Raw genomic sequence first — 23,867 nt, forward strand, 5'->3', positions numbered from 1 at the left:
GACGGTTTGATCGCCAGCAAGTCTAATAATTGCAAGATATTGAAACACGTTCAATACGTTTAAATCCACGATGAAACCCCTCACAATGCAAAAATAGCTCGGGTCACTGCGGACAGCGGTAGGAAACAAAGGGAAATGGTGACAACCGGGGCTGCCCCCGACTAGTCGCGATGTATGGACACTCTTTCAAAAGACATCTCAACCCCTCACAAGGTATGGACTGTATTTGGACTGGATTCAAAGAAACTGAAATGAGCGTGTGTGTCTCAGGGAAACGCAAACATTGAGTACTTGCTGTTATCTCTAACACGGTGAAATTTTTACATGGAATAATGTGGCTGTGAGTACCCTGAAAAAGGGAAGAAAGCCTCTACCTTTGATAGAAACATATTGACTTTTTATCGTTGGAGGGATATTATTAAGGGGATCATGAACTTAAGGTAGGAGGGGTATAAAGGAAACAAGATCTGGCCAGGGGTTGGTGATTTCTTGAGTCAGGGTAGTGAGAAAGTATTCTACTATTCTTTCCGATTTTGTTTCTATTTCAAATTTTCCATAATAAAAAGTTTCCAAAGATATCATGAAGAGGGTCAAAAACAAGCTTCAAACAGGACAAGGTATCTGTAGCCCATATAATTGGCAAAATATGACTGTTACAGAATATCTACGTTTAATACGCTTAATACGCCTTTGGCCCCGTGTCCTCATTATTGGTCAAGGAAATGCAGAATAAAAAATGAAGCCAGATATAGTTTCCAACTCACCAGATTGAGGAAACTTAAGAAACTGATCACTGTGTTGGCTTTGAGGAAAACTCTTGCACACACCCTGCTGATATGGGAGGCGAAATTATAGGACCATTTGGAAAACACTGTAGCCTAAATGGAAATGAATAAATGCTGGCATAATTCAGGAGCAAGCATATTCTCTGAGTAGCACGTACCAGAGAGAAGATAGGGCACATGTGACCAGGAAGCATCTAGGGTAATCCTCACGGGAGCCCCTTGTACACGGACCTAGTCAAAGATCGCATAAAGATGCTTCGACTGATTCGTGCAGTGCCATTCTCTAGCAGCGCTGATGAACTGCAGCTTCCTGTGTAAGCGAGGAGTATTCTCCAAACAGAAGGTTTCCCCTGGCACACAAGTTGCCCAGAAGGAATCCAGAATGGTTCCACATGTATTCTATAAACTGTGAAATTAACAAACTACCTCAATGAGATAGTCCTATAACAGAGAGCAAAAACTTTCAAAGGAAAAGCAAGGAAAAGGATGACAGTCGAGATGGGATTTGTTTGGGAGAAGCGTTTTTGTGGTTCCACGCCTTGAGACAAAGATACACAGCGGCTTCCCACATATGCATCAACTCCCATTTTTATAAGGTGAGTGGTGGGGTTTTGGTACGGTTAATTCGATTTAATATAATAGTCATAATGATAATCATGATCATGATCATCATTCTTTAACATATCCCTTTCCCAAATTAAAAGAAAAAGAGAAAGAAGCAGATTGTAAGTTTCTAGTTATAAACCCTGTTTAAATGGGATTATTTATTAATGTGGGGGAAATGATTAGTTTGGGGACTCTGTGTCCGTCTATCGAGGACTACGGGGTAGCCTCTCCATCGATTGGAGCCATCATGTACGTTTTTGCTAAGTTTTCCATCTAAGTTGGCACCTTTGCCCCGTAGGTGCTGTGTGGATTTTCTGTGACTTTGAATGTTATCCTTTTCAAGAATTGCATTCATTATTGTGTATTTGCGAGGAAATAAGAAATATCGAAACTATCGATCGAATGTTGATTTCATCTAGAGCTATCTTGCTGGACTCACCTAGGATTTCTACAGGTCTCCCGCGCATAGGGGCAAACATTCTCTTTTGAGAACCGTAGGAGGTGAGGAAAATGAAGAAAGGTGATTTTCCTTTCCCATATATTGTTAGTGTTTTCCCTTGTTGTAGTATGTTTTTGGAGCGTCTCTTGCAGTATCGAACAGAAGGATTTCCTATCGACACCCTGGTCTTGCTCGTGACTGTCCAAAGAATGCTTCTACTTCTTAATCCTTCAGAATATGTTCTAAAGATTTAGACGTTTGAAAAGTGTTTCTAGATGTCTTCGCCTCTGGATTCCTGAATTATGTTACCGTGAACGAATAGCCAGCTGTTTAGATTCTCTTCTTCTGCATATGTGGATAGGGTCCAATTTTTCCTGTCCTAGGGTGGTAACGTGGTCATCTCCTTGGACAACTTTAGACTGTGTCCTGAATTCAGAGCCGGTCGGTCAGAAGTTCCGGAGGCCCGGACCTGCGGCAGGTGTGTGAGGGGTGACAGCCTCGGGGACTGAGCCTCCACATCTCCAATCTGACCCTGTCTCCAGGGGCCACGGGGCAGGGTCCGGGCCGGCCGGGGGCGGAGCCGGGCCGGGCGCGGAGGGCGAAGGCCCCCCCCTCCCCTTCCCAGCCCAGGGGGGCGGGACAGAAAAAGAAGCAGAGCAAAAAGCCTACGGCACCCGGGATTCCCAGGCGGTCTCCCATCCAAGTACTAACCGGGCCCGACCCTGCTTAGCTTCCGAGGTGAGACGAGATCGGGCGCGTTCAGGGCGGTCTGGCCGTAGACGAGGGCGGCCGCCCCCGGACGCCTCAAGAGGCCGATCTGCTGCGACGCGTCCCTCCCTGCGCAGTCGGGTCCCTCCCGCCGCCCTGGCCCTTCGCTAGCCCACCTGCCCTTATCGGGGTGGGGGTGGGGGGCCAGGCGGAGCCTGACGGGTCTCGCGCGCGCACCCCCCCACCCCCACCCAAACCACGGACGCACCGCCGTCCCACACCCCGAGGAGCAGACCCACGGGCACGCGCGCAGGGACAGGCTTCCACGCGTGGGGGCGGAGGGCCGGAGCCGGAGAGTGCGCGAGAGAGGGCCCTCCGCCGGCCCACGCGAGGGCACGGTGGGGAGGGGCTTTGGGGCGGGGCCGGGAGGAGGAGGCAGGGCCGCGCCTGCCGCTGGTCCGTCACCCGGAGGTCCTGAAGATCTGCAGTGTCCCCCCCCCACCCCGCCACCCCACCCCCGTCTGGGGAGGACCGTTCTGCCCCGATTCCCCTCAGGGCCTGCGTGTGGCAGCAGCCCCCGCGCGGGGGCGGGGGGCTGCGCGGGGGGCCGGAGCCGGCTATCCTGTGGCCCGGTGGGGTGGGGTTTGGGGTGTGTAGCCAGGGGTCCAGGGGCCGGTGGGTGGTTTGGGTTTGGGTGCGTGCGCTCCGTGTGCTGTTGTGTGTCCTCTCTGCCCAGGGGGCCAGCGAGTCGCCCTGTGCGGCGCGCCGGTGTGTCTCTCGGAGCCCCGTCGGCGGCGAGGAGCCCGCCCGGCGTGAGGCCCGGGCCCGAGGCCCGGGTGTGCGGCGGAGAGAAAGTGCACGGTGGGCCGGGTGTCCGGGGGCCCAGGACACGGTTTGCCGCCCTGGGCTGTCCCGCGCCGGGTGTACGCGATGTCCCGGAGTGCGGGGCGGCGGGTGCGGGGTCCGGGGGAGAGGAGACCCGGCGGCACTTAGGGATCCCGCCGCCCGGCCCCGGCCCGGTGTGGGGCCCAGGGTTGGGGCTCCGCTGCCGGCCCAACGGAACGCCTGGGACGCTCTGCCGCTGCCGCCACCTGGCGGTGGTGCTGCAGCGGGGGAGAGGGGAGGAAGCCCCGGGCGGGGGCAGCGGGTCGCGCCGAGGGGGGGGAGGGGCCGGGGCCCGAGGGCGAAAGTGGGGGCGGGCGCAGAAGGCGAGGGGGGGCCCCCCCACCCCCGACCCCCCGGCGGGCGGGACAAAAGAAGAAGCAAAAGCCTACAGCACCCGGTATTCCCAGGCGGTCTCCCATCCAAGTACTAACCGGGCCCGACCCTGCTTAGCTTCCCAGACCAGACGAGATCGGGCACGTTCAGGGTGCTATGGCCCTAGACGGCAGCGGCCGTCCCCGGACGCCTCGAGAGGCCCAGCTGCTACGCGGCCCTCCCGGCCCAGCGCCCCCCACCCGACCCCGCGCCCTCCTGCTGCCCAGTAGCCTTCAGAGCCTCGCTCTCTAGCTGCTACATACACACCAAACACTCAACACTTTGCCACAAACACATACACCTATGACAACAAAAATCAAGCACTCAATAGCACATCTATTCAAAGCACGGAGGACACAAACGGGAGGACAACGTGTGACTTGTCAGATTCTACAGACGTCAGGAGCCCACATGAAGGCTCAGGGAAATATTCCAAAGGAGTGTGACGTGGCTCACAGCTCCTTGGACATGAGCAGACTGGCTTCGGCGGACGGCAGCTCTTACATTTTCACAGTGGAGCCGGAACAATAGAAGGTTCCTTCCTCGCCTTTCCTACTTCATGCAGTAGGAACCAGTCCACGGTTCTATGGTGCATGGCTACGATTATTCTGTGGGATCCTGCAAAGAAGAAATGCTGTTGGTGTCTTTGGGGACTGGGAATCTGGGTGTGAGAGGAAGAGGTGAAATCGGTAAAGTAATGTAAAAAAACTCTCAGTTCTCAGTTTGAACTTGGATTATCAGTGTAAACTCAATGTGTTTTCCTGTAATTTTTTTTTCTTTTCTTTCTCTCTTTCTTTCTTTCTTTTTTTTTTTTTTTTAAGTTTTTCCACGGAAAGTGCTGAGACATAGGTGCGAACTCGACACTAGTGCATTTCACCAGCATCTAGATTGTGGTCTCCGCCAACCATCGTTATTAAACGGTCCTAAGACTTACTGGAGACATACGCTGACTTGAGGTCTGGGGCGGGAAACGCACGCTTCTCATACTGGGAAGCACGGATGCTACCATATCCAACAGGACGAGGGTCACGTCAAAAGACACAGGAACCAGAATGAGTAGACTCCCGTTTGCCAAACACAGGACGGTTTGATCGCCAGCAAGTCTAATAATTGCAAGATATTGAAACACGTTCAATACGTTTAAATCCACGATGAAACCCCTCACAATGCAAAAATAGCTCGGGTCACTGCGGACAGCGGTAGGAAACAAAGGGAAATGGTGACAACCGGGGCTGCCCCCGACTAGTCGCGATGTATGGACACTCTTTCAAAAGACATCTCAACCCCTCACAAGGTATGGACTGTATTTGGACTGGATTCAAAGAAACTGAAATGAGCGTGTGTGTCTCAGGGAAACGCAAACATTGAGTACTTGCTGTTATCTCTAACACGGTGAAATTTTTACATGGAATAATGTGGCTGTGAGTACCCTGAAAAAGGGAAGAAAGCCTCTACCTTTGATAGAAACATATTGACTTTTTATCGTTGGAGGGATATTATTAAGGGGATCATGAACTTAAGGTAGGAGGGGTATAAAGGAAACAAGATCTGGCCAGGGGTTGGTGATTTCTTGAGTCAGGGTAGTGAGAAAGTATTCTACTATTCTTTCTGATTTTGTTTCTATTTCAAATTTTCCATAATAAAAAGTTTCCAAAGATATCATGAAGAGGGTCAAAAACAAGCTTCAAACAGGACAAGGTATCTGTAGCCCATATAATTGGCAAAATATGACTGTTACAGAATATCTACGTTTAATACGCTTAATACGCCTTTGGCCCCGTGTCCTCATTATTGGTCAAGGAAATGCAGAATAAAAAATGAAGCCAGATATAGTTTCCAACTCACCAGATTGAGGAAACTTAAGAAACTGATCACTGTGTTGGCTTTGAGGAAAACTCTTGCACACACCCTGCTGATATGGGAGGCGAAATTATAGGACCATTTGGAAAACACTGTAGCCTAAATGGAAATGAATAAATGCTGGCATAATTCAGGAGCAAGCATATTCTCTGAGTAGCACGTACCAGAGAGAAGATAGGGCACATGTGACCAGGAAGCATCTAGGGTAATCCTCACGGGAGCCCCTTGTACACGGACCTAGTCAAAGATCGCATAAAGATGCTTCGACTGATTCGTGCAGTGCCATTCTCTAGCAGCGCTGATGAACTGCAGCTTCCTGTGTAAGCGAGGAGTATTCTCCAAACAGAAGGTTTCCCCTGGCACACAAGTTGCCCAGAAGGAATCCAGAATGGTTCCACATGTATTCTATAAACTGTGAAATTAACAAACTACCTCAATGAGATAGTCCTATAACAGAGAGCAAAAACTTTCAAAGGAAAAGCAAGGAAAAGGATGACAGTCGAGATGGGATTTGTTTGGGAGAAGCGTTTTTGTGGTTCCACGCCTTGAGACAAAGATACACAGCGGCTTCCCACATATGCATCAACTCCCATTTTTATAAGGTGAGTGGTGGGGTTTTGGTACGGTTAATTCGATTTAATATAATAGTCATAATGATAATCATGATCATGATCATCATTCTTTAACATATCCCTTTCCCAAATTAAAAGAAAAAGAGAAAGAAGCAGATTGTAAGTTTCTAGTTATAAACCCTGTTTAAATGGGATTATTTATTAATGTGGGGGAAATGATTAGTTTGGGGACTCTGTGTCCGTCTATCGAGGACTACGGGGTAGCCTCTCCATCGATTGGAGCCATCATGTACGTTTTTGCTAAGTTTTCCATCTAAGTTGGCACCTTTGCCCCGTAGGTGCTGTGTGGATTTTCTGTGACTTTGAATGTTATCCTTTTCAAGAATTGCATTCATTATTGTGTATTTGCGAGGAAATAAGAAATATCGAAACTATCGATCGAATGTTGATTTCATCTAGAGCTATCTTGCTGGACTCACCTAGGATTTCTACAGGTCTCCCGCGCATAGGGGCAAACATTCTCTTTTGAGAACCGTAGGAGGTGAGGAAAATGAAGAAAGGTGATTTTCCTTTCCCATATATTGTTAGTGTTTTCCCTTGTTGTAGTATGTTTTTGGAGCGTCTCTTGCAGTATCGAACAGAAGGATTTCCTATCGACACCCTGGTCTTGCTCGTGACTGTCCAAAGAATGCTTCTACTTCTTAATCCTTCAGAATATGTTCTAAAGATTTAGACGTTTGAAAAGTGTTTCTAGATGTCTTCGCCTCTGGATTCCTGAATTATGTTACCGTGAACGAATAGCCAGCTGTTTAGATTCTCTTCTTCTGCATATGTGGATAGGGTCCAATTTTTCCTGTCCTAGGGTGGTAACGTGGTCATCTCCTTGGACAACTTTAGACTGTGTCCTGAATTCAGAGCCGGTCGGTCAGAAGTTCCGGAGGCCCGGACCTGCGGCAGGTGTGTGAGGGGCGACAGCCTCGGGGACTGAGCCTCCACATCTCCAATCTGACCCTGTCTCCAGGGGCCACGGGGCAGGGTCCGGGCCGGCCGGGGGCGGAGCCGGGCCGGGCGCGGAGGGCGAAGGCCCCCCCCTCCCCTTCCCAGCCCAGGGGGGCGGGACAGAAAAAGAAGCAGAGCAAAAAGCCTACGGCACCCGGGATTCCCAGGCGGTCTCCCATCCAAGTACTAACCGGGCCCGACCCTGCTTAGCTTCCGAGGTGAGACGAGATCGGGCGCGTTCAGGGCGGTCTGGCCGTAGACGAGGGCGGCCGCCCCCGGACGCCTCAAGAGGCCGATCTGCTGCGACGCGTCCCTCCCTGCGCAGTCGGGTCCCTCCCGCCGCCCTGGCCCTTCGCTAGCCCACCTGCCCTTATCGGGGTGGGGGTGGGGGGCCAGGCGGAGCCTGACGGGTCTCGCGCGCGCACCCCCCCACCCCCACCCAAACCACGGACGCACCGCCGTCCCACACCCCGAGGAGCAGACCCACGGGCACGCGCGCAGGGACAGGCTTCCACGCGTGGGGGCGGAGGGCCGGAGCCGGAGAGTGCGCGAGAGAGGGCCCTCCGCCGGCCCACGCGAGGGCACGGTGGGGAGGGGCTTTGGGGCGGGGCCGGGAGGAGGAGGCAGGGCCGCGCCTGCCGCTGGTCCGTCACCCGGAGGTCCTGAAGATCTGCAGTGTCCCCCCCCCACCCCGCCACCCCACCCCCGTCTGGGGAGGACCGTTCTGCCCCGATTCCCCTCAGGGCCTGCGTGTGGCAGCAGCCCCCGCGCGGGGGCGGGGGGCTGCGCGGGGGGCCGGAGCCGGCTATCCTGTGGCCCGGTGGGGTGGGGTTTGGGGTGTGTAGCCAGGGGTCCAGGGGCCGGTGGGTGGTTTGGGTTTGGGTGCGTGCGCTCCGTGTGCTGTTGTGTGTCCTCTCTGCCCAGGGGGCCAGCGAGTCGCCCTGTGCGGCGCGCCGGTGTGTCTCTCGGAGCCCCGTCGGCGGCGAGGAGCCCGCCCGGCGTGAGGCCCGGGCCCGAGGCCCGGGTGTGCGGCGGAGAGAAAGTGCACGGTGGGCCGGGTGTCCGGGGGCCCAGGACACGGTTTGCCGCCCTGGGCTGTCCCGCGCCGGGTGTACGCGATGTCCCGGAGTGCGGGGCGGCGGGTGCGGGGTCCGGGGGAGAGGAGACCCGGCGGCACTTAGGGATCCCGCCGCCCGGCCCCGGCCCGGTGTGGGGCCCAGGGTTGGGGCTCCGCTGCCGGCCCAACGGAACGCCTGGGACGCTCTGCCGCTGCCGCCACCTGGCGGTGGTGCTGCAGCGGGGGAGAGGGGAGGAAGCCCCGGGCGGGGGCAGCGGGTCGCGCCGAGGGGGGGGAGGGGCCGGGGCCCGAGGGCGAAAGTGGGGGCGGGCGCAGAAGGCGAGGGGGGGCCCCCCCACCCCCGACCCCCCGGCGGGCGGGACAAAAGAAGAAGCAAAAGCCTACAGCACCCGGTATTCCCAGGCGGTCTCCCATCCAAGTACTAACCGGGCCCGACCCTGCTTAGCTTCCCAGACCAGACGAGATCGGGCACGTTCAGGGTGCTATGGCCCTAGACGGCAGCGGCCGTCCCCGGACGCCTCGAGAGGCCCAGCTGCTACGCGGCCCTCCCGGCCCAGCGCCCCCCACCCGACCCCGCGCCCTCCTGCTGCCCAGTAGCCTTCAGAGCCTCGCTCTCTAGCTGCTACATACACACCAAACACTCAACACTTTGCCACAAACACATACACCTATGACAACAAAAATCAAGCACTCAATAGCACATCTATTCAAAGCACGGAGGACACAAACGGGAGGACAACGTGTGACTTGTCAGATTCTACAGACGTCAGGAGCCCACATGAAGGCTCAGGGAAATATTCCAAAGGAGTGTGACGTGGCTCACAGCTCCTTGGACATGAGCAGACTGGCTTCGGCGGACGGCAGCTCTTACATTTTCACAGTGGAGCCGGAACAATAGAAGGTTCCTTCCTCGCCTTTCCTACTTCATGCAGTAGGAACCAGTCCACGGTTCTATGGTGCATGGCTACGATTATTCTGTGGGATCCTGCAAAGAAGAAATGCTGTTGGTGTCTTTGGGGACTGGGAATCTGGGTGTGAGAGGAAGAGGTGAAATCGGTAAAGTAATGTAAAAAAACTCTCAGTTCTCAGTTTGAACTTGGATTATCAGTGTAAACTCAATGTGTTTTCCTGTAATTTTTTTTTCTTTTCTTTCTCTCTTTCTTTCTTTCTTTTTTTTTTTTTTTTAAGTTTTTCCACGGAAAGTGCTGAGACATAGGTGCGAACTCGACACTAGTGCATTTCACCAGCATCTAGATTGTGGTCTCCGCCAACCATCGTTATTAAACGGTCCTAAGACTTACTGGAGACATACGCTGACTTGAGGTCTGGGGCGGGAAACGCACGCTTCTCATACTGGGAAGCACGGATGCTACCATATCCAACAGGACGAGGGTCACGTCAAAAGACACAGGAACCAGAATGAGTAGACTCCCGTTTGCCAAACACAGGACGGTTTGATCGCCAGCAAGTCTAATAATTGCAAGATATTGAAACACGTTCAATACGTTTAAATCCACGATGAAACCCCTCACAATGCAAAAATAGCTCGGGTCACTGCGGACAGCGGTAGGAAACAAAGGGAAATGGTGACAACCGGGGCTGCCCCCGACTAGTCGCGATGTATGGACACTCTTTCAAAAGACATCTCAACCCCTCACAAGGTATGGACTGTATTTGGACTGGATTCAAAGAAACTGAAATGAGCGTGTGTGTCTCAGGGAAACGCAAACATTGAGTACTTGCTGTTATCTCTAACACGGTGAAATTTTTACATGGAATAATGTGGCTGTGAGTACCCTGAAAAAGGGAAGAAAGCCTCTACCTTTGATAGAAACATATTGACTTTTTATCGTTGGAGGGATATTATTAAGGGGATCATGAACTTAAGGTAGGAGGGGTATAAAGGAAACAAGATCTGGCCAGGGGTTGGTGATTTCTTGAGTCAGGGTAGTGAGAAAGTATTCTACTATTCTTTCCGATTTTGTTTCTATTTCAAATTTTCCATAATAAAAAGTTTCCAAAGATATCATGAAGAGGGTCAAAAACAAGCTTCAAACAGGACAAGGTATCTGTAGCCCATATAATTGGCAAAATATGACTGTTACAGAATATCTACGTTTAATACGCTTAATACGCCTTTGGCCCCGTGTCCTCATTATTGGTCAAGGAAATGCAGAATAAAAAATGAAGCCAGATATAGTTTCCAACTCACCAGATTGAGGAAACTTAAGAAACTGATCACTGTGTTGGCTTTGAGGAAAACTCTTGCACACACCCTGCTGATATGGGAGGCGAAATTATAGGACCATTTGGAAAACACTGTAGCCTAAATGGAAATGAATAAATGCTGGCATAATTCAGGAGCAAGCATATTCTCTGAGTAGCACGTACCAGAGAGAAGATAGGGCACATGTGACCAGGAAGCATCTAGGGTAATCCTCACGGGAGCCCCTTGTACACGGACCTAGTCAAAGATCGCATAAAGATGCTTCGACTGATTCGTGCAGTGCCATTCTCTAGCAGCGCTGATGAACTGCAGCTTCCTGTGTAAGCGAGGAGTATTCTCCAAACAGAAGGTTTCCCCTGGCACACAAGTTGCCCAGAAGGAATCCAGAATGGTTCCACATGTATTCTATAAACTGTGAAATTAACAAACTACCTCAATGAGATAGTCCTATAACAGAGAGCAAAAACTTTCAAAGGAAAAGCAAGGAAAAGGATGACAGTCGAGATGGGATTTGTTTGGGAGAAGCGTTTTTGTGGTTCCACGCCTTGAGACAAAGATACACAGCGGCTTCCCACATATGCATCAACTCCCATTTTTATAAGGTGAGTGGTGGGGTTTTGGTACGGTTAATTCGATTTAATATAATAGTCATAATGATAATCATGATCATGATCATCATTCTTTAACATATCCCTTTCCCAAATTAAAAGAAAAAGAGAAAGAAGCAGATTGTAAGTTTCTAGTTATAAACCCTGTTTAAATGGGATTATTTATTAATGTGGGGGAAATGATTAGTTTGGGGACTCTGTGTCCGTCTATCGAGGACTACGGGGTAGCCTCTCCATCGATTGGAGCCATCATGTACGTTTTTGCTAAGTTTTCCATCTAAGTTGGCACCTTTGCCCCGTAGGTGCTGTGTGGATTTTCTGTGACTTTGAATGTTATCCTTTTCAAGAATTGCATTCATTATTGTGTATTTGCGAGGAAATAAGAAATATCGAAACTATCGATCGAATGTTGATTTCATCTAGAGCTATCTTGCTGGACTCACCTAGGATTTCTACAGGTCTCCCGCGCATAGGGGCAAACATTCTCTTTTGAGAACCGTAGGAGGTGAGGAAAATGAAGAAAGGTGATTTTCCTTTCCCATATATTGTTAGTGTTTTCCCTTGTTGTAGTATGTTTTTGGAGCGTCTCTTGCAGTATCGAACAGAAGGATTTCCTATCGACACCCTGGTCTTGCTCGTGACTGTCCAAAGAATGCTTCTACTTCTTAATCCTTCAGAATATGTTCTAAAGATTTAGACGTTTGAAAAGTGTTTCTAGATGTCTTCGCCTCTGGATTCCTGAATTATGTTACCGTGAACGAATAGCCAGCTGTTTAGATTCTCTTCTTCTGCATATGTGGATAGGGTCCAATTTTTCCTGTCCTAGGGTGGTAACGTGGTCATCTCCTTGGACAACTTTAGACTGTGTCCTGAATTCAGAGCCGGTCGGTCAGAAGTTCCGGAGGCCCGGACCTGCGGCAGGTGTGTGAGGGGCGACAGCCTCGGGGACTGAGCCTCCACATCTCCAATCTGACCCTGTCTCCAGGGGCCACGGGGCAGGGTCCGGGCCGGCCGGGGGCGGAGCCGGGCCGGGCGCGGAGGGCGAAGGCCCCCCCCCTCCCCTTCCCAGCCCAGGGGGGCGGGACAGAAAAAGAAGCAGAGCAAAAAGCCTACGGCACCCGGGATTCCCAGGCGGTCTCCCATCCAAGTACTAACCGGGCCCGACCCTGCTTAGCTTCCGAGGTGAGACGAGATCGGGCGCGTTCAGGGCGGTCTGGCCGTAGACGAGGGCGGCCGCCCCCGGACGCCTCAAGAGGCCGATCTGCTGCGACGCGTCCCTCCCTGCGCAGTCGGGTCCCTCCCGCCGCCCTGGCCCTTCGCTAGCCCACCTGCCCTTATCGGGGTGGGGGTGGGGGGCCAGGCGGAGCCTGACGGGTCTCGCGCGCGCACCCCCCCACCCCCACCCAAACCACGGACGCACCGCCGTCCCACACCCCGAGGAGCAGACCCACGGGCACGCGCGCAGGGACAGGCTTCCACGCGTGGGGGCGGAGGGCCGGAGCCGGAGAGTGCGCGAGAGAGGGCCCTCCGCCGGCCCACGCGAGGGCACGGTGGGGAGGGGCTTTGGGGCGGGGCCGGGAGGAGGAGGCAGGGCCGCGCCTGCCGCTGGTCCGTCACCCGGAGGTCCTGAAGATCTGCAGTGTCCCCCCCCCACCCCGCCACCCCACCCCCGTCTGGGGAGGACCGTTCTGCCCCGATTCCCCTCAGGGCCTGCGTGTGGCAGCAGCCCCCGCGCGGGGGCGGGGGGCTGCGCGGGGGGCCGGAGCCGGCTATCCTGTGGCCCGGTGGGGTGGGGTTTGGGGTGTGTAGCCAGGGGTCCAGGGGCCGGTGGGTGGTTTGGGTTTGGGTGCGTGCGCTCCGTGTGCTGTTGTGTGTCCTCTCTGCCCAGGGGGCCAGCGAGTCGCCCTGTGCGGCGCGCCGGTGTGTCTCTCGGAGCCCCGTCGGCGGCGAGGAGCCCGCCCGGCGTGAGGCCCGGGCCCGAGGCCCGGGTGTGCGGCGGAGAGAAAGTGCACGGTGGGCCGGGTGTCCGGGGGCCCAGGACACGGTTTGCCGCCCTGGGCTGTCCCGCGCCGGGTGTACGCGATGTCCCGGAGTGCGGGGCGGCGGGTGCGGGGTCCGGGGGAGAGGAGACCCGGCGGCACTTAGGGATCCCGCCGCCCGGCCCCGGCCCGGTGTGGGGCCCAGGGTTGGGGCTCCGCTGCCGGCCCAACGGAACGCCTGGGACGCTCTGCCGCTGCCGCCACCTGGCGGTGGTGCTGCAGCGGGGGAGAGGGGAGGAAGCCCCGGGCGGGGGCAGCGGGTCGCGCCGAGGGGGGGGAGGGGCCGGGGCCCGAGGGCGAAAGTGGGGGCGGGCGCAGAAGGCGAGGGGGGGCCCCCCCACCCCCGACCCCCCGGCGGGCGGGACAAAAGAAGAAGCAAAAGCCTACAGCACCCGGTATTCCCAGGCGGTCTCCCATCCAAGTACTAACCGGGCCCGACCCTGCTTAGCTTCCCAGACCAGACGAGATCGGGCACGTTCAGGGTGCTATGGCCCTAGACGGCAGCGGCCGTCCCCGGACGCCTCGAGAGGCCCAGCTGCTACGCGGCCCTCCCGGCCCAGCGCCCCCCACCCGACCCCGCGCCCTCCTGCTGCCCAGTAGCCTTCAGAGCCTCGCTCTCTAGCTGCTACATACACACCAAACACTCAACACTTTGCCACAAACACATACACCTATGACAACAAAAATCAAGCACTCAATAGCACATCTATTCAAAGCACGGAGGACACAAACGGGAGGACAACGTGTGACTTGTCAGATTCTACAGACGTCAGGAGCCCACATGAAGGCTCAGGGAAATATTCCAAAGGAGTGTGACGTGGCTCACAGCTCCTTGGACATGAGCAGACTGGCTTCGGCGGACGGCAGCTCTTACATTTTCACAGTGGAGCCGGAACAATAGAAGGTTCCTTCCTCGCCTTTCCTACTTCATGCAGTAGGAACCAGTCCACGGTTCTATGGTGCATGGCTACGATTATTCTGTGGGATCCTGCAAAGAAGAAATGCTGTTGGTGTCTTTGGGGACTGGGAATCTGGGTGTGAGAGGAAGAGGTGAAATCGGTAAAGTAATGTAAAAAAACTCTCAGTTCTCAGTTTGAACTTGGATTATCAGTGTAAACTCAATGTGTTTTCCTGTAATTTTTTTTTCTTTTCTTTCTCTCTTTCTTTCTTTCTTTTTTTTTTTTTTTTAAGTTTTTCCACGGAAAGTGCTGAGACATAGGTGCGAACTCGACACTAGTGCATTTCACCAGCATCTAGATTGTGGTCTCCGCCAACCATCGTTATTAAACGGTCCTAAGACTTACTGGAGACATACGCTGACTTGAGGTCTGGGGCGGGAAACGCACGCTTCTCATACTGGGAAGCACGGATGCTACCATATCCAACAGGACGAGGGTCACGTCAAAAGACACAGGAACCAGAATGAGTAGACTCCCGTTTGCCAAACACAGGACGGTTTGATCGCCAGCAAGTCTAATAATTGCAAGATATTGAAACACGTTCAATACGTTTAAATCCACGATGAAACCCCTCACAATGCAAAAATAGCTCGGGTCACTGCGGACAGCGGTAGGAAACAAAGGGAAATGGTGACAACCGGGGCTGCCCCCGACTAGTCGCGATGTATGGACACTCTTTCAAAAGACATCTCAACCCCTCACAAGGTATGGACTGTATTTGGACTGGATTCAAAGAAACTGAAATGAGCGTGTGTGTCTCAGGGAAACGCAAACATTGAGTACTTGCTGTTATCTCTAACACGGTGAAATTTTTACATGGAATAATGTGGCTGTGAGTACCCTGAAAAAGGGAAGAAAGCCTCTACCTTTGATAGAAACATATTGACTTTTTATCGTTGGAGGGATATTATTAAGGGGATCATGAACTTAAGGTAGGAGGGGTATAAAGGAAACAAGATCTGGCCAGGGGTTGGTGATTTCTTGAGTCAGGGTAGTGAGAAAGTATTCTACTATTCTTTCCGATTTTGTTTCTATTTCAAATTTTCCATAATAAAAAGTTTCCAAAGATATCATGAAGAGGGTCAAAAACAAGCTTCAAACAGGACAAGGTATCTGTAGCCCATATAATTGGCAAAATATGACTGTTACAGAATATCTACGTTTAATACGCTTAATACGCCTTTGGCCCCGTGTCCTCATTATTGGTCAAGGAAATGCAGAATAAAAAATGAAGCCAGATATAGTTTCCAACTCACCAGATTGAGGAAACTTAAGAAACTGATCACTGTGTTGGCTTTGAGGAAAACTCTTGCACACACCCTGCTGATATGGGAGGCGAAATTATAGGACCATTTGGAAAACACTGTAGCCTAAATGGAAATGAATAAATGCTGGCATAATTCAGGAGCAAGCATATTCTCTGAGTAGCACGTACCAGAGAGAAGATAGGGCACATGTGACCAGGAAGCATCTAGGGTAATCCTCACGGGAGCCCCTTGTACACGGACCTAGTCAAAGATCGCATAAAGATGCTTCGACTGATTCGTGCAGTGCCATTCTCTAGCAGCGCTGATGAACTGCAGCTTCCTGTGTAAGCGAGGAGTATTCTCCAAACAGAAGGTTTCCCCTGGCACACAAGTTGCCCAGAAGGAATCCAGAATGGTTCCACATGTATTCTATAAACTGTGAAATTAACAAACTACCTCAATGAGATAGTCCTATAACAGAGAGCAAAAACTTTCAAAGGAAAAGCAAGGAAAAGGATGACAGTCGAGATGGGATTTGTTTGGGAGAAGCGTTTTTGTGGTTCCACGCCTTGAGACAAAGATACACAGCGGCTTCCCACATATGCATCAACTCCCATTTTTATAAGGTGAGTGGTGGGGTTTTGGTACGGTTAATTCGATTTAATATAATAGTCATAATGATAATCATGATCATGATCATCATTCTTTAACATATCCCTTTCCCAAATTAAAAGAAAAAGAGAAAGAAGCAGATTGTAAGTTTCTAGTTATAAACCCTGTTTAAATGGGATTATTTATTAATGTGGGGGAAATGATTAGTTTGGGGACTCTGTGTCCGTCTATCGAGGACTACGGGGTAGCCTCTCCATCGATTGGAGCCATCATGTACGTTTTTGCTAAGTTTTCCATCTAAGTTGGCACCTTTGCCCCGTAGGTGCTGTGTGGATTTTCTGTGACTTTGAATGTTATCCTTTTCAAGAATTGCATTCATTATTGTGTATTTGCGAGGAAATAAGAAATATCGAAACTATCGATCGAATGTTGATTTCATCTAGAGCTATCTTGCTGGACTCACCTAGGATTTCTACAGGTCTCCCGCGCATAGGGGCAAACATTCTCTTTTGAGAACCGTAGGAGGTGAGGAAAATGAAGAAAGGTGATTTTCCTTTCCCATATATTGTTAGTGTTTTCCCTTGTTGTAGTATGTTTTTGGAGCGTCTCTTGCAGTATCGAACAGAAGGATTTCCTATCGACACCCTGGTCTTGCTCGTGACTGTCCAAAGAATGCTTCTACTTCTTAATCCTTCAGAATATGTTCTAAAGATTTAGACGTTTGAAAAGTGTTTCTAGATGTCTTCGCCTCTGGATTCCTGAATTATGTTACCGTGAACGAATAGCCAGCTGTTTAGATTCTCTTCTTCTGCATATGTGGATAGGGTCCAATTTTTCCTGTCCTAGGGTGGTAACGTGGTCATCTCCTTGGACAACTTTAGACTGTGTCCTGAATTCAGAGCCGGTCGGTCAGAAGTTCCGGAGGCCCGGACCTGCGGCAGGTGTGTGAGGGGCGACAGCCTCGGGGACTGAGCCTACCCACATCTCCAATCTGACCCTGTCTCCAGGGGCCACGGGGCAGGGTCCGGGCCGGCCGGGGGCGGAGCCGGGCCGGGCGCGGAGGGCGAAGGCCCCCCCCCTCCCCTTCCCAGCCCAGGGGGGCGGGACAGAAAAAGAAGCAGAGCAAAAAGCCTACGGCACCCGGGATTCCCAGGCGGTCTCCCATCCAAGTACTAACCGGGCCCGACCCTGCTTAGCTTCCGAGGTGAGACGAGATCGGGCGCGTTCAGGGCGGTCTGGCCGTAGACGAGGGCGGCCGCCCCCGGACGCCTCAAGAGGCCGATCTGCTGCGACGCGTCCCTCCCTGCGCAGTCGGGTCCCTCCCGCCGCCCTGGCCCTTCGCTAGCCCACCTGCCCTTATCGGGGTGGGGGTGGGGGGCCAGGCGGAGCCTGACGGGTCTCGCGCGCGCACCCCCCCCCACCCCCACCCAAACCACGGACGCACCGCCGTCCCACACCCCCGAGGAGCAGACCCACGGGCACGCGCGCAGGGACAGGCTTCCACGCGTGGGGGCGGAGGGCCGGAGCCGGAGAGTGCGCGAGAGAGGGCCCTCCGCCGGCCCACGCGAGGGCACGGTGGGGAGGGGCTTTGGGGCGGGGCCGGGAGGAGGAGGCAGGGCCGCGCCTGCCGCTGGTCCGTCACCCGGAGGTCCTGAAGATCTGCAGTGTCCCCCCCCCCACCCCGCCACCCCACCCCCGTCTGGGGAGGACCGTTCTGCCCCGATTCCCCTCAGGGCCTGCGTGTGGCAGCAGCCCCCGCGCGGGGGCGGGGGGCTGCGCGGGGGGCCGGAGCCGGCTATCCTGTGGCCCGGTGGGGTGGGGTTTGGGGTGTGTAGCCAGGGGTCCAGGGGCCGGTGGGTGGTTTGGGTTTGGGTGCGTGCGCTCCGTGTGCTGTTGTGTGTCCTCTCTGCCCAGGGGGCCAGCGAGTCGCCCTGTGCGGCGCGCCGGTGTGTCTCTCGGAGCCCCGTCGGCGGCGAGGAGCCCGCCCGGCGTGAGGCCCGGGCCCGAGGCCCGGGTGTGCGGCGGAGAGAAAGTGCACGGTGGGCCGGGTGTCCGGGGGCCCAGGACACGGTTTGCCGCCCTGGGCTGTCCCGCGCCGGGTGTAACGCGATGTCCCGGAGTGCGGGGCGGCGGGTGCGGGGTCCGGGGGAGAGGAGACCCGGCGGCACTTAGGGATCCCGCCGCCCGGCCCCGGCCCGGTGTGGGGCCCAGGGTTGGGGCTCCGCTGCCGGCCCAACGGAACGCCTGGGACGCTCTGCCGCTGCCGCCACCTGGCGGTGGTGCTGCAGCGGGGGAGAGGGGAGGAAGCCCCGGGCGGGGGCAGCGGGTCGCGCCGAGGGGGGGGAGGGGCCGGGGCCCGAGGGCGAAAGTGGGGGCGGGCGCAGAAGGCGAGGGGGGGCCCCCCCACCCCCGACCCCCCGGCGGGCGGGACAAAAGAAGAAGCAAAAGCCTACAGCACCCGGTATTCCCAGGCGGTCTCCCATCCAAGTACTAACCGGGCCCGACCCTGCTTAGCTTCCCAGACCAGACGAGATCGGGCACGTTCAGGGTGCTATGGCCCTAGACGGCAGCGGCCGTCCCCGGACGCCTCGAGAGGCCCAGCTGCTACGCGGCCCTCCCGGCCCAGCGCCCCCCACCCGACCCCGCGCCCTCCTGCTGCCCAGTAGCCTTCAGAGCCTCGCTCTCTAGCTGCTACATACACACCAAACACTCAACACTTTGCCACAAACACATACACCTATGACAACAAAAATCAAGCACTCAATAGCACATCTATTCAAAGCACGGAGGACACAAACGGGAGGACAACGTGTGACTTGTCAGATTCTACAGACGTCAGGAGCCCACATGAAGGCTCAGGGAAATATTCCAAAGGAGTGTGACGTGGCTCACAGCTCCTTGGACATGAGCAGACTGGCTTCGGCGGACGGCAGCTCTTACATTTTCACAGTGGAGCCGGAACAATAGAAGGTTCCTTCCTCGCCTTTCCTACTTCATGCAGTAGGAACCAGTCCACGGTTCTATGGTGCATGGCTACGATTATTCTGTGGGATCCTGCAAAGAAGAAATGCTGTTGGTGTCTTTGGGGACTGGGAATCTGGGTGTGAGAGGAAGAGGTGAAATCGTAAAGTAATGTAAAAAAACTCTCAGTTCTCAGTTTGAACTTGGATTATCAGTGTAAACTCAATGTGTTTTCCTGTAATTTTTTTTTCTTTTCTTTCTCTCTTTCTTTCTTTCTTTTTTTTTTTTTTTTAAGTTTTTCCACGGAAAGTGCTGAGACATAGGTGCGAACTCGACACTAGTGCATTTCACCAGCATCTAGATTGTGGTCTCCGCCAACCATCGTTATTAAACGGTCCTAAGACTTACTGGAGACATACGCTGACTTGAGGTCTGGGGCGGGAAACGCACGCTTCTCATACTGGGAAGCACGGATGCTACCATATCCAACAGGACGAGGGTCACGTCAAAAGACACAGGAACCAGAATGAGTAGACTCCCGTTTGCCAAACACAGGACGGTTTGATCGCCAGCAAGTCTAATAATTGCAAGATATTGAAACACGTTCAATACGTTTAAATCCACGATGAAACCCCTCACAATGCAAAAATAGCTCGGGTCACTGCGGACAGCGGTAGGAAACAAAGGGAAATGGTGACAACCGGGGCTGCCCCCGACTAGTCGCGATGTATGGACACTCTTTCAAAAGACATCTCAACCCCTCACAAGGTATGGACTGTATTTGGACTGGATTCAAAGAAACTGAAATGAGCGTGTGTGTCTCAGGGAAACGCAAACATTGAGTACTTGCTGTTATCTCTAACACGGTGAAATTTTTACATGGAATAATGTGGCTGTGAGTACCCTGAAAAAGGGAAGAAAGCCTCTACCTTTGATAGAAACATATTGACTTTTTATCGTTGGAGGGATATTATTAAGGGGATCATGAACTTAAGGTAGGAGGGGTATAAAGGAAACAAGATCTGGCCAGGGGTTGGTGATTTCTTGAGTCAGGGTAGTGAGAAAGTATTCTACTATTCTTTCCGATTTTGTTTCTATTTCAAATTTTCCATAATAAAAAGTTTCCAAAGATATCATGAAGAGGGTCAAAAACAAGCTTCAAACAGGACAAGGTATCTGTAGCCCATATAATTGGCAAAATATGACTGTTACAGAATATCTACGTTTAATACGCTTAATACGCCTTTGGCCCCGTGTCCTCATTATTGGTCAAGGAAATGCAGAATAAAAAATGAAGCCAGATATAGTTTCCAACTCACCAGATTGAGGAAACTTAAGAAACTGATCACTGTGTTGGCTTTGAGGAAAACTCTTGCACACACCCTGCTGATATGGGAGGCGAAATTATAGGACCATTTGGAAAACACTGTAGCCTAAATGGAAATGAATAAATGCTGGCATAATTCAGGAGCAAGCATATTCTCTGAGTAGCACGTACCAGAGAGAAGATAGGGCACATGTGACCAGGAAGCATCTAGGGTAATCCTCACGGGAGCCCCTTGTACACGGACCTAGTCAAAGATCGCATAAAGATGCTTCGACTGATTCGTGCAGTGCCATTCTCTAGCAGCGCTGATGAACTGCAGCTTCCTGTGTAAGCGAGGAGTATTCTCCAAACAGAAGGTTTCCCCTGGCACACAAGTTGCCCAGAAGGAATCCAGAATGGTTCCACATGTATTCTATAAACTGTGAAATTAACAAACTACCTCAATGAGATAGTCCTATAACAGAGAGCAAAAACTTTCAAAGGAAAAGCAAGGAAAAGGATGACAGTCGAGATGGGATTTGTTTGGGAGAAGCGTTTTTGTGGTTCCACGCCTTGAGACAAAGATACACAGCGGCTTCCCACATATGCATCAACTCCCATTTTTATAAGGTGAGTGGTGGGGTTTTGGTACGGTTAATTCGATTTAATATAATAGTCATAATGATAATCATGATCATGATCATCATTCTTTAACATATCCCTTTCCCAAATTAAAAGAAAAAGAGAAAGAAGCAGATTGTAAGTTTCTAGTTATAAACCCTGTTTAAATGGGATTATTTATTAATGTGGGGGAAATGATTAGTTTGGGGACTCTGTGTCCGTCTATCGAGGACTACGGGGTAGCCTCTCCATCGATTGGAGCCATCATGTACGTTTTTGCTAAGTTTTCCATCTAAGTTGGCACCTTTGCCCCGTAGGTGCTGTGTGGATTTTCTGTGACTTTGAATGTTATCCTTTTCAAGAATTGCATTCATTATTGTGTATTTGCGAGGAAATAAGAAATATCGAAACTATCGATCGAATGTTGATTTCATCTAGAGCTATCTTGCTGGACTCACCTAGGATTTCTACAGGTCTCCCGCGCATAGGGGCAAACATTCTCTTTTGAGAACCGTAGGAGGTGAGGAAAATGAAGAAAGGTGATTTTCCTTTCCCATATATTGTTAGTGTTTTCCCTTGTTGTAGTATGTTTTTGGAGCGTCTCTTGCAGTATCGAACAGAAGGATTTCCTATCGACACCCTGGTCTTGCTCGTGACTGTCCAAAGAATGCTTCTACTTCTTAATCCTTCAGAATATGTTCTAAAGATTTAGACGTTTGAAAAGTGTTTCTAGATGTCTTCGCCTCTGGATTCCTGAATTATGTTACCGTGAACGAATAGCCAGCTGTTTAGATTCTCTTCTTCTGCATATGTGGATAGGGTCCAATTTTTCCTGTCCTAGGGTGGTAACGTGGTCATCTCCTTGGACAACTTTAGACTGTGTCCTGAATTCAGAGCCGGTCGGTCAGAAGTTCCGGAGGCCCGGACCTGCGGCAGGTGTGTGAGGGGCGACAGCCTCGGGGACTGAGCCTCCACATCTCCAATCTGACCCTGTCTCCAGGGGCCACGGGGCAGGGTCCGGGCCGGCCGGGGGCGGAGCCGGGCCGGGCGCGGAGGGCGAAGGCCCCCCCCTCCCCTTCCCAGCCCAGGGGGGCGGGACAGAAAAAGAAGCAGAGCAAAAGCCTACGGCACCCGGGATTCCCAGGCGGTCTCCCATCCAAGTACTAACCGGGCCCGACCCTGCTTAGCTTCCGAGGTGAGACGAGATCGGGCGCGTTCAGGGCGGTCTGGCCGTAGACGAGGGCGGCCGCCCCCGGACGCCTCAAGAGGCCGATCTGCTGCGACGCGTCCCTCCCTGCGCAGTCGGGTCCCTCCGGCCGCCCTGGCCCTTCGCTAGCCCACCTGCCCTTATCGGGGTGGGGGTGGGGGGCCAGGCGGAGCCTGACGGGTCTCGCGCGCGCACCCCCCCCACCCCCACCCAAACCACGGACGCACCGCCGTCCCACACCCGAGGAGCAGACCCACGGGCACGCGCGCAGGGACAGGCTTCCACGCGTGGGGGCGGAGGGCCGGAGCCGGAGAGTGCGCGAGAGAGGGCCCTCCGCCGGCCCACGCGAGGGCACGGTGGGGAGGGGCTTTGGGGCGGGGCCGGGAGGAGGAGGCAGGGCCGCGCCTGCCGCTGGTCCGTCACCCGGAGGTCCTGAAGATCTGCAGTGTCCCCCCCCCACCCCGCCACCCCACCCCCGTCTGGGGAGGACCGTTCTGCCCCGATTCCCCTCAGGGCCTGCGTGTGGCAGCAGCCCCCGCGCGGGGGCGGGGGGCTGCGCGGGGGGCCGGAGCCGGCTATCCTGTGGCCCGGTGGGGTGGGGTTTGGGGTGTGTAGCCAGGGGTCCAGGGGCCGGTGGGTGGTTTGGGTTTGGGTGCGTGCGCTCCGTGTGCTGTTGTGTGTCCTCTCTGCCCAGGGGGCCAGCGAGTCGCCCTGTGCGGCGCGCCGGTGTGTCTCTCGGAGCCCCGTCGGCGGCGAGGAGCCCGCCGGCGTGAGGCCCGGGCCCGAGGCCCGGGTGTGCGGCGGAGAGAAAGTGCACGGTGGGCCGGGTGTCCGGGGGCCCAGGACACGGTTTGCCGCCCTGGGCTGTCCCGCGCCGGGTGTACGCGATGTCCCGGAGTGCGGGGCGGCGGGTGCGGGGTCCGGGGGAGAGGAGACCCGGCGGCACTTAGGGATCCCGCCGCCCGGCCCCGGCCCGGTGTGGGGCCCAGGGTTGGGGCTCCGCTGCCGGCCCAACGGAACGCCTGGGACGCTCTGCCGCTGCCGCCACCTGGCGGTGGTGCTGCAGCGGGGGAGAGGGGAGGAAGCCCCGGGCGGGGGCAGCGGGTCGCGCCGAGGGGGGGGAGGGGCCGGGGCCCGAGGGCGAAAGTGGGGGCGGGCGCAGAAGGCGAGGGGGGGCCCCCCCACCCCCGACCCCCCGGCGGGCGGGACAAAAGAAGAAGCAAAAGCCTACAGCACCCGGTATTCCCAGGCGGTCTCCCATCCAAGTACTAACCGGGCCCGACCCTGCTTAGCTTCCCAGACCAGACGAGATCGGGCACGTTCAGGGTGCTATGGCCCTAGACGGCAGCGGCCGTCCCCGGACGCCTCGAGAGGCCCAGCTGCTACGCGGCCCTCCCGGCCCAGCGCCCCCCACCCGACCCCGCGCCCTCCTGCTGCCCAGTAGCCTTCAGAGCCTCGCTCTCTAGCTGCTACATACACACCAAACACTCAACACTTTGCCACAAACACATACACCTATGACAACAAAAATCAAGCACTCAATAGCACATCTATTCAAAGCACGGAGGACACAAACGGGAGGACAACGTGTGACTTGTCAGATTCTACAGACGTCAGGAGCCCACATGAAGGCTCAGGGAAATATTCCAAAGGAGTGTGACGTGGCTCACAGCTCCTTGGACATGGAGCAGACTGGCTTCGGCGGACGGCAGCTCTTACATTTTCACAGTGGAGCCGGAACAATAGAAGGTTCCTTCCTCGCCGTTTCCTACTTCA

The 23,867-nt window shown here is 54.3% G+C and overlaps 5 non-coding genes and 5 pseudogenes across 5 annotated transcripts; all 10 read right to left on the reverse strand.

Moving 5' to 3' along the window:
- Positions 1-2,492: 2,492 nt before the first annotated feature.
- Positions 2,493-2,611, reverse strand: LOC123630094. The gene has a single exon (XR_006732589.1). It is a non-coding gene; the product is annotated as a 5S ribosomal RNA (ribosomal RNA).
- A 1,194-nt stretch (positions 2,612-3,805) lies between these two features.
- On the reverse strand, positions 3,806-3,924 carry LOC123630104 (annotated as a pseudogene).
- A 3,444-nt stretch (positions 3,925-7,368) lies between these two features.
- On the reverse strand, positions 7,369-7,487 carry LOC123630105. The gene has a single exon (XR_006732590.1). It is a non-coding gene; the product is annotated as a 5S ribosomal RNA (ribosomal RNA).
- Positions 7,488-8,681: 1,194 nt separating this feature from the next.
- Positions 8,682-8,800, reverse strand: LOC123630106 (annotated as a pseudogene).
- Positions 8,801-12,245: 3,445 nt separating this feature from the next.
- Positions 12,246-12,364, reverse strand: LOC123630051. The gene has a single exon (XR_006732571.1). It is a non-coding gene; the product is annotated as a 5S ribosomal RNA (ribosomal RNA).
- A 1,194-nt stretch (positions 12,365-13,558) lies between these two features.
- LOC123630108 lies at positions 13,559-13,677 on the reverse strand (annotated as a pseudogene).
- Positions 13,678-17,124: 3,447 nt separating this feature from the next.
- On the reverse strand, positions 17,125-17,243 carry LOC123630061. Its single transcript, XR_006732572.1, has one exon. It is a non-coding gene; the product is annotated as a 5S ribosomal RNA (ribosomal RNA).
- Positions 17,244-18,442: 1,199 nt separating this feature from the next.
- Positions 18,443-18,561, reverse strand: LOC123630109 (annotated as a pseudogene).
- A 3,442-nt stretch (positions 18,562-22,003) lies between these two features.
- On the reverse strand, positions 22,004-22,122 carry LOC123630062. The gene has a single exon (XR_006732573.1). It is a non-coding gene; the product is annotated as a 5S ribosomal RNA (ribosomal RNA).
- A 1,193-nt stretch (positions 22,123-23,315) lies between these two features.
- On the reverse strand, positions 23,316-23,434 carry LOC123630110 (annotated as a pseudogene).
- Between the last annotated feature and the right edge of the window lie 433 nt (positions 23,435-23,867).

Source organism: Lemur catta, unplaced genomic scaffold (genome assembly GCF_020740605.2).
Source record: "Lemur catta isolate mLemCat1 unplaced genomic scaffold, mLemCat1.pri scaffold_91_ctg1, whole genome shotgun sequence".
Lineage (NCBI taxonomy): Eukaryota > Metazoa > Chordata > Mammalia > Primates > Lemuridae > Lemur > Lemur catta.